Source organism: Crinia signifera, chromosome 7 (genome assembly GCF_055691185.1).
Source record: "Crinia signifera chromosome 7, ASM5569118v1, whole genome shotgun sequence".
NCBI lineage: Eukaryota > Metazoa > Chordata > Amphibia > Anura > Myobatrachidae > Crinia > Crinia signifera.
The window spans coordinates 189,685,125-189,698,815 of record NC_139223.1 but is presented as its reverse complement, the minus strand read 5'-3'; the positions used below and the strand labels follow the sequence as shown (position 1 = coordinate 189,698,815).

General features: G+C 46.1%; 2 long non-coding RNA genes across 2 annotated transcripts; both read right to left on the bottom strand.

Moving 5' to 3' along the window:
• Window positions 1–462: 462 nt before the first annotated feature.
• Window positions 463–5,156, bottom strand: LOC146019673 (uncharacterized). The gene is made up of 3 exons (XR_014450653.1): window positions 3,836–5,156; window positions 1,887–2,437; window positions 463–524 (listed from the first exon to the last, which is right to left on the bottom strand). It is a non-coding gene; the product is annotated as an uncharacterized LOC146019673 (long non-coding RNA).
• Window positions 5,157–8,669: 3,513 nt separating this feature from the next.
• On the bottom strand, window positions 8,670–12,682 carry LOC146019672 (uncharacterized). Its single transcript, XR_014450652.1, has 3 exons — window positions 12,042–12,682; window positions 10,094–10,644; window positions 8,670–8,731 (listed from the first exon to the last, which is right to left on the bottom strand). It is a non-coding gene; the product is annotated as an uncharacterized LOC146019672 (long non-coding RNA).
• Window positions 12,683–13,691: the final 1,009 nt, after the last annotated feature.

Below are 13,691 nucleotides of genomic sequence, written 5' to 3'. Positions count from 1 at the left end.
GGTGTCCTGTGTCGTCCTCCAGGTTCATGTCGGCGGTACGTGTTGTCCTCCAGGTCCATGGCGGTGTCCGGGTCCGAAGAAATCCATGTTGGAGCTGTGGAAGGAAATCCTACTCACCTGGTCCTGTGCTGAAGATGTCTTGTCTTGGTCCGCCGTAATCCAGGTAATCTTCATGCTGTCGCTGGTCCTCGCACTGTCCGCATCGCACTGAGGAGAGATGCAGAGATGTTTTATACTCGGCGCCTCTCCTCAGAATGATTTCTATTGCCTGCCTAGCGGTATATTCTCCCTGTACTTGCGTGGGTTTCCTCTTGGCACTCCGTTTTCCACCCACAATCCAAAAATATACTGGTAGGTCAATTGGCTCCCAAAAAAAATTAACCCCGTCTAAGCATCTATTGTCATACAGTATATCAACTGATTAGTCAGATTTAGTGTAAGAAAAGAAACGGGAAGCTCTGATAGTTGCTATTATTTATTGACGGTGTATTTATTGACCAGGCCTGAGAGGAAGAAGTGTACAGCTAAAAGAGAAAATAAAACATTTGGTTAGTTATCTGCTAGAAATATCACATATGTAAAGAAACAATCAGATCACATTATATTTCTGTATATATGTCTTCATATCATTTATTTTTTCACTTTAATGTTATTTGAAAGTCACTTTCTTTCTTGCCGCCCAGCAGCTCCTCGGGAGGCTCACATACAATCTGGCACTTGATGCGCCATTTTTTACAAGTGATAAATCGCATGCGAGGGAGCTGAATGGCGGTGAGGAGCAGTGGAGTAGGAGGCGGTTGCAGCGGCGGTGATCAGTGCAGTGGGTGAAAGGGAGGCCGATGATTGGCTGAGAGTGCTCTCTCTCAGCCAATCATAGGCCGGCCATTCATTTGACACATTATTTTAAAATTCTAATAGCTGCCCGCCCATTGCCGGAGGTCGGACGTCATTGTACACGCTGCACTTCAGACCTCCTGATCCGGTCCGATGTGCACAGGACCGCGCATCGGATCGGATCAAATGTCACACACATGCAATTTTGGGTTGATTTCACTCCATTTATCGTCCCCAAGTGCCGAAATCGGCCCAAAATCGCATAGTGTATGGACACCTTTATCAAGGCCTCGGAGCACCCCAGGCGAGTCGGGGTGCGGGCGGGGGGGAGAGAGGGGGGTTACCTGTTGCGCCGTCTGGGGAGCGGGCAGGGGGGTCCATGCCGGCGTCTGACAGGAGCGCGCAGGGGGTACCTGCGGCCCTGTGTATAAAGCTGATTTTGAAAACACTGGCCACACGCTGATTGGCTGAATCTCAGCCAATCAGCGTGCGGCAAGAGTTTTCAAACCCAGAAGCGTTTCCCGTGTCGCCGCATAGCGCTAGTTATTTTCTATTCACTGCAGAGGACCCTGCCGCCGCCAGCTTTATCCACAGCGCCGCAGGTACCCACGCGGCACGGACACCCCTGCCCACTCCAGCACCTTAATCACTGCAGGGACGCCGACGCCACCAGCTTTATACACAGTGCGCTAACCCTCCATGCTGGGGGTGAGGGGCGAACTGCCGCCCTCCAGTGGCCGGTGCCCTAGGCAAATGCCTAGAGCTGCCTAGTGGTGGCACCGGCCACTGAATCTCATATTAGCATAAGGTAGTAAATCAGGTCCTGGCATTCTCGAAACTTGGAAGTAAAGGAAAGCTTTAGTTCCGGGTAAAGGGGACAGTGGGCGAGGATCAATATTTGTTATCAGAAACACAATAAATTATTATTGAATCCAAGGGCACATTTTAAGATGATTCTAATGCTTTGTAAAGCATGCTACCGTTTTTGCATTATTTATGCCCCAGATTATTATCAGACTATTCAGTAACCCTCTTAGCAGAACGCTTCTTACCTAGGATTTCCCGGTTCCGCTTTTGAAGACAGTTGATGTGTCATCAGATGGTCTGTCATAACTTGCTTCACCGCCGCCCTGCACAATATAAAGTGTGGATTTTGCCTCATCAACGTAAGCGACAGAGTAGTTGCCAAAAAATCGTTTAAAATCCTCAGCTCTAATCAGGATAGGGATATATCCTGGTGCATTCTGGGTGCCCATATTAGGCATTTGTGTCAGACTGTGAGGGAAAGTAGTCGCTGCTTCCATAATGTCCTTCGTTGTTAGTGATTGCGTTGTAGACAACTCACTGTGTATGTTCTCAGTAGCGTAAAGATCATCACTTTGTGTCACGTTCTCCCCTGCGCTGTTCTGCTCCAGCTGTTCACTTTCTGTATGATCTGCTACTGCCTGTCTGTGGCCAATCCCTACTGATGGCTGCTGATGGTTTAGGTTGGATGTAAGCCGTATCAGTGGAATCCTCATTACTGCATTAGGAATGTTTTCCGCAATTTGATATATTGCAGGTTTTTGTAGGAATATTTGGCCAGAAATGTTTGGTCTTGCTTCTTCAGTTACCCCACATGTTGGCAAAGAAAAGAGAAGGAGATAGTACGTTAAAATATAGAAGATGAGACAGAGGATGTATGAACTTATTTGCCTATTTACCTAAAAACTTGTACGTCTTATTGACCTCACCCATGAAAATTCCTACCTAAAATAAGGTTCTAACGCTGCAGGCTTGTATCAGTGTTTTGGTACTTTCTGGTCACCAACAAGTCTGGGAGGAACAGGGCCTTTATATAAGAATTTTCAAGAAATAAATATACACATATTGCTGAGCTGCGTATCGCCCACCCCCAACTTCTACCATGCAGAGAAGTATTGCTTGATCAATTGGAGGGAAGTATCACCTCAGAAGTTGTAAGCAAGGTGATCTTAGCACTGCACTGATTTTGGGGGCTGACTAGATACAGTAGCAGTATCATAGGTATACTAAGGTGCCGGTACGCCGGATGGAGAGGCTGGTACTCGGAAAAATTGTGTTATTGCTCACCTACAGCTAGGTACAACATTTATACATACTCTGCGGACAAGCCGTCAGATGCTTATTATATTCATTATGAATATATTCCCCAGATTTCTTCCTGTTCCCCGAACTAGTAACAGGAATCAAAAATGTTATACCTAAAAGTGGGGCTACTGTGTAGCATTTAGTAAACTTCTCCGAAAACACAGAGCACGGGGTGTACACTGCACATGGACTATGTATATTTGGATACTGGTAGATAACAAACATATAACTGCAGTCCATTTTATTTTAATTTGGTTTGAATGGGGATAACCGTAACAGTTTCCTCTTTTCTATTGTGTACAGTACTACAGCAATATACATATATATATTTAATAAGCTGAAACCCCCCCCCCAATAAATTAAAACAAGACAAGGTTTGATCCTGGTTGACTCCTGCGTCAAGTGTGCGCAGCACAAGGTGTCCAGACAACCACCAGCTGGAGTTCTATTGCCCTTACCCATTCCTCATCGTCCATGGACACATCTATCGATGGACTTTATTACTGATCTGCCTGCCTCCCAAGGTTACACCACGATTTGGGTCGTCATTGACCGATTCTCAAAAATGGCCCATTTTGTCCCATTAAAGAAATTACCCACCGCGCCTGAGTTGGCTCAACTCTTCATTTCCGAGATCTTTAAGCTACATGGGATTCCTTCCGAAATCGTGTCAGACCGAGGTGTTCAATTTGTTGCAAGATTTTGGAAAGCCCTCTGTTCAGCACTTCAAATAAAATTACAATACTTTACTGCCTATCACCCACAGTCAAACGGTTCTACGGAATGTGTAAACCAAGACCTGGAAACCTCCCTTCGCATCCATGTATCCTCCTCTCAGAATGATTGGGTGGAACATTTGCCATGGGCTGAATTCGCTCATAATAACACTTACCATTCGTCTACTGGGTTCTCACCATTCCTTATCGTCTACAGAAACCATCCTAAGGTTCCTGGGTTCCCTGAAATACCTGCATTGGATCTTCCTGCAGTGACAAAGTCATTGAAGCACTTTTCAAGAATATGGAACAAAGTGCTATCTAATTTAAAGAGATCTTCTAACCATTACAAAAGATGGGCTGATAAGAAGCGCAGAGCAGTTCCGAGATTGTCCATAGGAGACCAAGTATGGCTATCTACCAAAAATCTGTGGCTACGGGTCCCGTCCATGAAGTTTGCTCCTCGCTTTATCGGGCCATTCCCTGTGGTAGAAGTCATCAATCCAGTAGCCTATAGGCTCAAGTTACCTCCTTATCTCAAAGTCCCGTCATCATTTCATATTTCCTTGTTAAAACCTTTAGTTCTGAATCGGTTCCGAAGAACTCTACCTCGCCCTCCAAGAATCCTTACAGAGAGAGGAGAAGAATTCGAAGTTAAGGAAATATTGGACTCCTGTTGTCGTTATAGACGTCTACAATACCTTTTGGACTGGAAGGGATATGGTCCTGAAGAAAGATCCTGGGATTACGCCTCAGACATCCACGCTCCAGCATTAATTCGTAAATTTCACAAGGAACACCCAGAGAAACCCGGGAAGTGTCCTGAGGCCACCCTAAAGGGGGGGGGGGGGTACTGTCACGGCCTGCCACAGGGGGACGCTGGTGCAGCAGGGCATACCTGTGAGGGCGCTCTGGTGGGGTCCCACTGGTGGAGGTGCAGGGTGCTGGCACTGGTTCTGTGTGGCTGGGCGTTCTTCCAGCATGCTGACAAGGTCTGGGCTGTTTAGAGCCAGGAATAGCTCTCTGAGCACTGGACTCCTGCGGCGCCATCTTGGTTATGGGCAAACAGCCCATTTTGCCCTTACTTCGGTCCAGGAAGTCCCACACAGATGGGAACCGCCCTAAGGGGTATTTAGGAGGAAGGCCTGGTACAGGAAGTTGCCAGTGCAACGTCTCCACAGTCTAGTACTGTGGCCACTAGTTCTCTGTGCTCCGTTACTATTTCAAACAGCTATTGGATTCCAGCACAACTACCGGTTCAGCTACCAGCTTCTGCTGAAGTCCTGTCTGCCAGTATAATCCAGCCTGCCTATTCCGCACTCCAGGTGGTCCTCCAAGCCTCTGCATTCCGGTATTACCCTCCGCCAAAGTGCCTACCCTCGTGTCGGCGACGCTGACATACTTGCAAGTGAACTTCCTGCTGCTGTCACAGTTTACCATCAATAAACCCATTCATGCAACAGCCGCTCATTCGTCCAGCACGTTTATTATACAGAGGTCCAGGGAGTCCCCATGTCCGTACCGGGTCCACAAATTTCCCCAGGCGTGACACTCACACTCTTTTCATTGCTTCAATTGGAACCATTGCAGCCTAAATGGACCATTACAAAACACACAAATATATGCTGAAAGCACGGCTGCATTTTTACACACATTTACACTGCAAACAATGGACAGAACTTGGTATCACTAATATAAATATACATGTCACTTTTACATTCAGCAATAACACTAATTCCAATTACAAACAAACAATTTTTAATGAGGTAGCCTAATTGCATAAGTGTGTCATGTGACAGATTTATGAGTTCAGAGAATAGTCGTGAGTTTTGCGGAAATACACCGCATCGGTGCCTACGTGCAGCTTCACGTCCGTTCTGACGCTGTAAGACCGTGCAGAATCTTTGTGTGGCCACCGCACACGCACGGTTTGGATGTTGTCCGTAAACACACCCTCTTCTTAGAGAGCAAGTCCGTCCGAATGCGGAGGACCTGTGGGCGTTTCTTCTTACAATGTCCGCACAGCGTGGCGTGCGGTCCGCTCCGAACGAATTCGGAAATTTACGCACCAACCAGAATAACCTCCATGGTTTTGCCCATTTTGAGAACAAATTTGTACTGCGATCAGATCTGGATAAGGGCCTAACTGCACTGAAATTAATCAAGTGGGTAAGACATACTTCCTCCAAATTCATGTTCTTTTGGCCTTAACCAGTAAAACACCCCTTATTCCTTTGTAGCTTGCTGCCCCTATTGCCACAATTGTAATACTCTCCATTTACAATGAGGTTTCTCAGTTCTCCCCCATGCTCCATGATATTCTCCTCTTCAGCAGAGCAAAGGAGATAGTGCTTTCCTGCTATCCCCTCTGCTTCAAGATGTTTTGGCCAAACAGAAGAGTAAGGGAGGAGAAAAAGTGCATTCCTGCTCTTCCCTCTGCTCCATTGGATGCTTTGCAAGCTGCTTCCCCTAATGGTCTGGGTACTTTTGGTGCTGTCTTGATAATTTAGAAAAGCCACTGCTATTTGATTGAATCTTGATGGTTATTCCTCATCACAAGAGGGGGTTTGGGGTTTAAACAGTGCAATTCCTATCTGTGTTCAAATCCAACCATTTTAATACACACGTTCAAATGTGTGGACAAATTAACAAAATCCTAAATAAAAGTAAAACCCTGTAACACCAGATCGCCTAATACAACAGAAGGAACGCGTGTTGGGATAACCAATTCCCATAGCTTAAAAAGAAGCCAATTCCCATCGCTTAAAAAAATATTGAGAATATTTGATATGTCGGTTAAGCTAGAATCAGCCTCGTCCTATACAGAATTATTCTTAAATGTACTCCATAAAACATATTTATCACCACACCATCGATATATTATGGGAATGTTAGCGAGTCACTCCTGTCCTAGATGTGGCTCCCAAAGGGCTTCCCAATAATAAGGAGATTCTGGATCCAGGTTTGGAGATTTGTCACTCAGCATCTAGTAAATTGCCTACCCCTGACACCCAAATGGGCGATATTCGGTAAAACACCGGAACGTACTCGAATAGCACTGGGAGTCAAAAAGTTACTAATAATTGTATCTGCGGCTGCAAAAAAATGCATCCTTCAATTATGGATACAACCAACAGCCCCTCCTTTTTAGCCGTTTCTGGATAAATTGTTTTATATTTTTAGTAAGGAATGGCTTGAGGCTTCGTTACAAAAAGAAAAATTTATGGAGAAATTAATCGAAACGTGGGAAAGCTACATAGAAACCCTGTCAGAATCTATGAAAGAGCAGGCATGGAAGTGTTTCAAGAACACCCTGTGGTATGAAACACGAGTGTGTATTCGGGATTCCCCAATATCACCTGCTGTGCATGATATGCATCCTTAGTTGGGACTGGTATAGTTGGGATGGGTATGGGTGCGGATCCAGACGTATTCTTCTATTTTCCCTTTTATATGTTGTGCTGATTGTTTGTAATGAAATACACTGCTGCGAAATGTATGTTGCAACTTGTTTATTTTATTTGTATACACATTTGTCATGACTGTAGATTGTGATCTACACAATGGGAATGCAATTATTTTGCACATTTAGGGGGAAATTTACTAATATGAAAAACCTAGTTTTTCGTATTAGTATTTCCCCTACGACTGCATACGACTGTTTCAGTCGTATGCAAAGTCGTGTTGCGGAGGGGAATGTACAAAGCAGTCAGATATGACTGCTTTGTAACCCTCCGATGGTGTATTCATTCGTATTAGCTGGCCGCTAATACAAATTAGTGTAGGCAGTCTGCACGGATCAGTCCGATCCGTGCAGGCTGCAGAGTGTAAAAAAAAATAGAAAAATAAATAAATTTAAAAAAACAGCGTGGGGTCCCCCACAGCTGTATCCAGCACCAGGCTGAAAGAGCCGGGGCCGGTAATTAAAAATCAGGGAACCCGACAAGTAGGGGTTCCCCGATTTTTAACAACCAGCCCCAGGCTCCAGGGCTGGTTCCCAAAATACGGGGGACAAAATGAGTAGGGGTCCCCCGTATTTTAAGAACCAGCTCCAGGCACAACCAGCCAGCAGGGTAATGTCACAGCCGGGGGATACTTATTATATAAGGTCCCACGGCCAAAACATTAACCCCCTGACCGGTCAGCCTGGCCAGGGGCCCTGGGGGAGTGGGGACCCCCCCAATAAAGGGGTCCCCCCCCCCTCCAGGACTTACCTGACCAGGCTGAAGCCTGGTGCTGTCCCCGGTGACCCTGGGCTGTGGTCACCGGGCTGATAGTGGTGTAAAAAAAATAGATGAAAAAACTATTGTTTAAAACTGTGGAACTATGAGTCCCAGCAAGCCTCCCCCACAAGCTGGGACTTGGAGAACCACAAGTCCCAGCCTGCGGGGCATTAAAGGGCCCACTGGGTCTTGTAGTTCCACAGTTAAAAAAAATAGTACAATAAACACACACTGACACAATAAAAAAAAAAATTAATACATACATTACACACATACTGATACTTACCTATCTTGATCCCGTAGGTAGCCCTCTGTCCTGGTGTCCGGTGTCCTGTGTCGTCCTCCAGGTTCATGTCGGCGGTACGTGTTGTCCTCCAGGTCCATGGCGGTGTCCGGGTCCGAAGAAATCCATGTTGGAGCTGTGGAAGGAAATCCTACTCACCTGGTCCTGTGCTGAAGATGTCTTGTCTTGGTCCGCCGTAATCCAGGTAATCTTCATGCTGTCGCTGGTCCTCGCACTGTCCGCATCGCACTGAGGAGAGATGCAGAGATGTTTTATACTCGGCGCCTCTCCTCAGAATGATTTCTATTGCCTGCCTAGCGGTATATTCTCCCTGTACTTGCGTGGGTTTCCTCTGGGCACTCCGTTTTCCACCCACAATCCAAAAATATACTGGTAGGTCAATTGGCTCCCAAAAAAAATTAACCCCGTCTAAGCATCTATTGTCATACAGTATATCAACTGATTAGTCAGATTTAGTGTAAGAAAAGAAACGGGAAGCTCTGATAGTTGCTATTATTTATTGACGGTGTATTTATTGACCAGGCCTGAGAGGAAGAAGTGTACAGCTAAAAGAGAAAATAAAACATTTGGTTAGTTATCTGCTAGAAATATCACATATGTAAAGAAACAATCAGATCACATTATATTTCTGTATATATGTCTTCATATCATTTATTTTTTCACTTTAATGTTATTTGAAAGTCACTTTCTTTCTTGCCGCCCAGCAGCTCCTCGGGAGGCTCACATACAATCTGGCACTTGATGCGCCATTTTTTACAAGTGATAAATCGCATGCGAGGGAGCTGAATGGCGGTGAGGAGCAGTGGAGTAGGAGGCGGTTGCAGCGGCGGTGATCAGTGCAGTGGGTGAAAGGGAGGCCGATGATTGGCTGAGAGTGCTCTCTCTCAGCCAATCATAGGCCGGCCATTCATTTGACACATTATTTTAAAATTCTAATAGCTGCCCGCCCATTGCCGGAGGTCGGACGTCATTGTACACGCTGCACTTCAGACCTCCTGATCCGGTCCGATGTGCACAGGACCGCGCATCGGATCGGATCAAATGTCACACACATGCAATTTTGGGTTGATTTCACTCCATTTATCGTCCCCAAGTGCCGAAATCGGCCCAAAATCGCATAGTGTATGGACACCTTTATCAAGGCCTCGGAGCACCCCAGGCGAGTCGGGGTGCGGGCGGGGGGGAGAGAGGGGGGTTACCTGTTGCGCCGTCTGGGGAGCGGGCAGGGGGGTCCATGCCGGCGTCTGACAGGAGCGCGCAGGGGGTACCTGCGGCCCTGTGTATAAAGCTGATTTTGAAAACACTGGCCACACGCTGATTGGCTGAATCTCAGCCAATCAGCGTGCGGCAAGAGTTTTCAAACCCAGAAGCGTTTCCCGTGTCGCCGCATAGCGCTAGTTATTTTCTATTCACTGCAGAGGACCCTGCCGCCGCCAGCTTTATCCACAGCGCCGCAGGTACCCACGCGGCACGGACACCCCTGCCCACTCCAGCACCTTAATCACTGCAGGGACGCCGACGCCACCAGCTTTATACACAGTGCGCTAACCCTCCATGCTGGGGGTGAGGGGCGAACTGCCGCCCTCCAGTGGCCGGTGCCCTAGGCAAATGCCTAGAGCTGCCTAGTGGTGGCACCGGCCACTGAATCTCATATTAGCATAAGGTAGTAAATCAGGTCCTGGCATTCTCGAAACTTGGAAGTAAAGGAAAGCTTTAGTTCCGGGTAAAGGGGACAGTGGGCGAGGATCAATATTTGTTATCAGAAACACAATAAATTATTATTGAATCCAAGGGCACATTTTAAGATGATTCTAATGCTTTGTAAAGCATGCTACCGTTTTTGCATTATTTATGCCCCAGATTATTATCAGACTATTCAGTAACCCTCTTAGCAGAACGCTTCTTACCTAGGATTTCCCGGTTCCGCTTTTGAAGACAGTTGATGTGTCATCAGATGGTCTGTCATAACTTGCTTCACCGCCGCCCTGCACAATATAAAGTGTGGATTTTGCCTCATCAACGTAAGCGACAGAGTAGTTGCCAAAAAATCGTTTAAAATCCTCAGCTCTAATCAGGATAGGGATATATCCTGGTGCATTCTGGGTGCCCATATCAGGCATTTGTGTCAGACTATGAGGGAAAGTAGTCGCTGCTTCCATAATGTCCTTCGTTGTTAGTGATTGCGTTGTAGACAACTCACTGTGTATGTTCTCAGTAGCGTAAAGATCATCACTTTGTGTCACGTTCTCCCCTGCGCTGTTCTGCTCCAGCTGTTCACTTTCTGTATGATCTGCTACTGCCTGTCTGTGGCCAATCCCTACTGATGGCTGCTGATGGTTTAGGTTGGATGTAAGCCGTATCAGTGGAATCCTCATTACTGCATTAGGAATGTTTTCCGCAATTTGATATATTGCAGGTTTTTGTAGGAATATTTGGCCAGAAATGTTTGGTCTTGCTTCTTCAGTTACCCCACATGTTGGCAAAGAAAAGAGAAGGAGATAGTACGTTAAAATATAGAAGATGAGACAGAGGATGTATGAACTTATTTGCCTATTTACCTAAAAACTTGTACGTCTTATTGACCTCACCCATGAAAATTCCTACCTAAAATAAGGTTCTAACGCTGCAGGCTTGTATCAGTGTTTTGGTACTTTCTGGTCACCAACAAGTCTGGGAGGAACAGGGCCTTTATATAAGAATTTTCAAGAAATAAATATACACATATTGCTGAGCTGCGTATCGCCCACCCCCAACTTCTACCATGCAGAGAAGTATTGCTTGATCAATTGGAGGGAAGTATCACCTCAGAAGTTGTAAGCAAGGTGATCTTAGCACTGCACTGATTTTGGGGGCTGACTAGATACAGTAGCAGTATCATAGGTATACTAAGGTGCCGGTACGCCGGATGGAGAGGCTGGTACTCGGAAAAATTGTGTTATTGCTCACCTACAGCTAGGTACAACATTTATACATACTCTGCGGACAAGCCGTCAGATGCTTATTATATTCATTATGAATATATTCCCCAGATTTCTTCCTGTTCCCCGAACTAGTAACAGGAATCAAAAATGTTATACCTAAAAGTGGGGCTACTGTGTAGCATTTAGTAAACTTCTCCGAAAACACAGAGCACGGGGTGTACACTGCACATGGACTATGTATATTTGGATACTGGTAGATAACAAACATATAACTGCAGTCCATTTTATTTTAATTTGGTTTGAATGGGGATAACCGTAACAGTTTCCTCTTTTCTATTGTGTACAGTACTACAGCAATATACATATATATATTTAATAAGCTGAAACCCCCCCCCAATAAATTAAAACAAGACAAGGTTTGATCCTGGTTGACTCCTGCGTCAAGTGTGCGCAGCACAAGGTGTCCAGACAACCACCAGCTGGAGTTCTATTGCCCTTACCCATTCCTCATCGTCCATGGACACATCTATCGATGGACTTTATTACTGATCTGCCTGCCTCCCAAGGTTACACCACGATTTGGGTCGTCATTGACCGATTCTCAAAAATGGTCCATTTTGTCCCATTAAAGAAATTACCCACCGTGCCTGAGTTGGCTCAACTCTTCATTTCCGAGATCTTTAAGCTACATGGGATTCCTTCCGAAATCGTGTCAGACCGAGGTGTTCAATTTGTTGCAAGATTTTGGAAAGCCCTCTGTTCAGCACTTCAAATAAAATTACAATACTTTACTGCCTATCACCCACAGTCAAACGGTTCTACGGAATGTGTAAACCAAGACCTGGAAACCTCCCTTCGCATCCATGTATCCTCCTCTCAGAATGATTGGGTGGAACATTTGCCATGGGCTGAATTCGCTCATAATAACACTTACCATTCGTCTACTGGGTTCTCACCATTCCTTATCGTCTACAGAAACCATCCTAAGGTTCCTGGGTTCCCTGAAATACCTGCATTGGATCTTCCTGCAGTGACAAAGTCATTGAAGCACTTTTCAAGAATATGGAACAAAGTGCTATCTAATTTAAAGAGATCTTCTAACCATTACAAAAGATGGGCTGATAAGAAGCGCAGAGCAGTTCCGAGATTGTCCATAGGAGACCAAGTATGGCTATCTACCAAAAATCTGTGGCTACGGGTCCCGTCCATGAAGTTTGCTCCTCGCTTTATCGGGCCATTCCCTGTGGTAGAAGTCATCAATCCAGTAGCCTATAGGCTCAAGTTACCTCCTTATCTCAAAGTCCCGTCATCATTTCATATTTCCTTGTTAAAACCTTTAGTTCTGAATCGGTTCCGAAGAACTCTACCTCGCCCTCCAAGAATCCTTACAGAGAGAGGAGAAGAATTCGAAGTTAAGGAAATATTGGACTCCTGTTGTCGTTATAGACGTCTACAATACCTTTTGGACTGGAAGGGATATGGTCCTGAAGAAAGATCCTGGGATTACGCCTCAGACATCCACGCTCCAGCATTAATTCGTAAATTTCACAAGGAACACCCAGAGAAACCCGGGAAGTGTCCTGAGGCCACCCTAAAGGGGGGGGGGGTACTGTCACGGCCTGCCACAGGGGGACGCTGGTGCAGCAGGGCATACCTGTGAGGGCGCTCTGGTGGGGTCCCACTGGTGGAGGTGCAGGGTGCTGGCACTGGTTCTGTGTGGCTGGGCGTTCTTCCAGCATGCTGACAAGGTCTGGGCTGTTTAGAGCCAGGAATAGCTCTCTGAGCACTGGACTCCTGCGGCGCCATCTTGGTTATGGGCAAACAGCCCATTTTGCCCTTACTTCGGTCCAGGAAGTCCCACACAGATGGGAACCGCCCTAAGGGGTATTTAGGAGGAAGGCCTGGTACAGGAAGTTGCCAGTGCAACGTCTCCACAGTCTAGTACTGTGGCCACTAGTTCTCTGTGCTCCGTTACTATTTCAAACAGCTATTGGATTCCAGCACAACTACCGGTTCAGCTACCAGCTTCTGCTGAAGTCCTGTCTGCCAGTATAATCCAGCCTGCCTATTCCGCACTCCAGGTGGTCCTCCAAGCCTCTGCATTCCGGTATTACCCTCCGCCAAAGTGCCTACCCTCGTGTCGGCGACGCTGACATACTTGCAAGTGAACTTCCTGCTGCTGTCACAGTTTACCATCAATAAACCCATTCATGCAACAGCCGCTCATTCGTCCAGCACGTTTATTATACAGAGGTCCAGGGAGTCCCCATGTCCGTACCGGGTCCACAAATTTCCCCAGGCGTGACACTCACACTCTTTTCATTGCTTCAATTGGAACCATTGCAGCCTAAATGGACCATTACAAAACACACAAATATATGCTGAAAGCACGGCTGCATTTTTACACACATTTACACTGCAAACAATGGACAGAACTTGGTATCACTAATATAAATATACATGTCACTTTTACATTCAGCAATAACACTAATTCCAATTACAAACAAACAATTTTTAATGAGGTAGCCTAATTGCATAAGTGTGTCATGTGACAGATTTATGAGTTCAGAGAATAGTCGTGAGT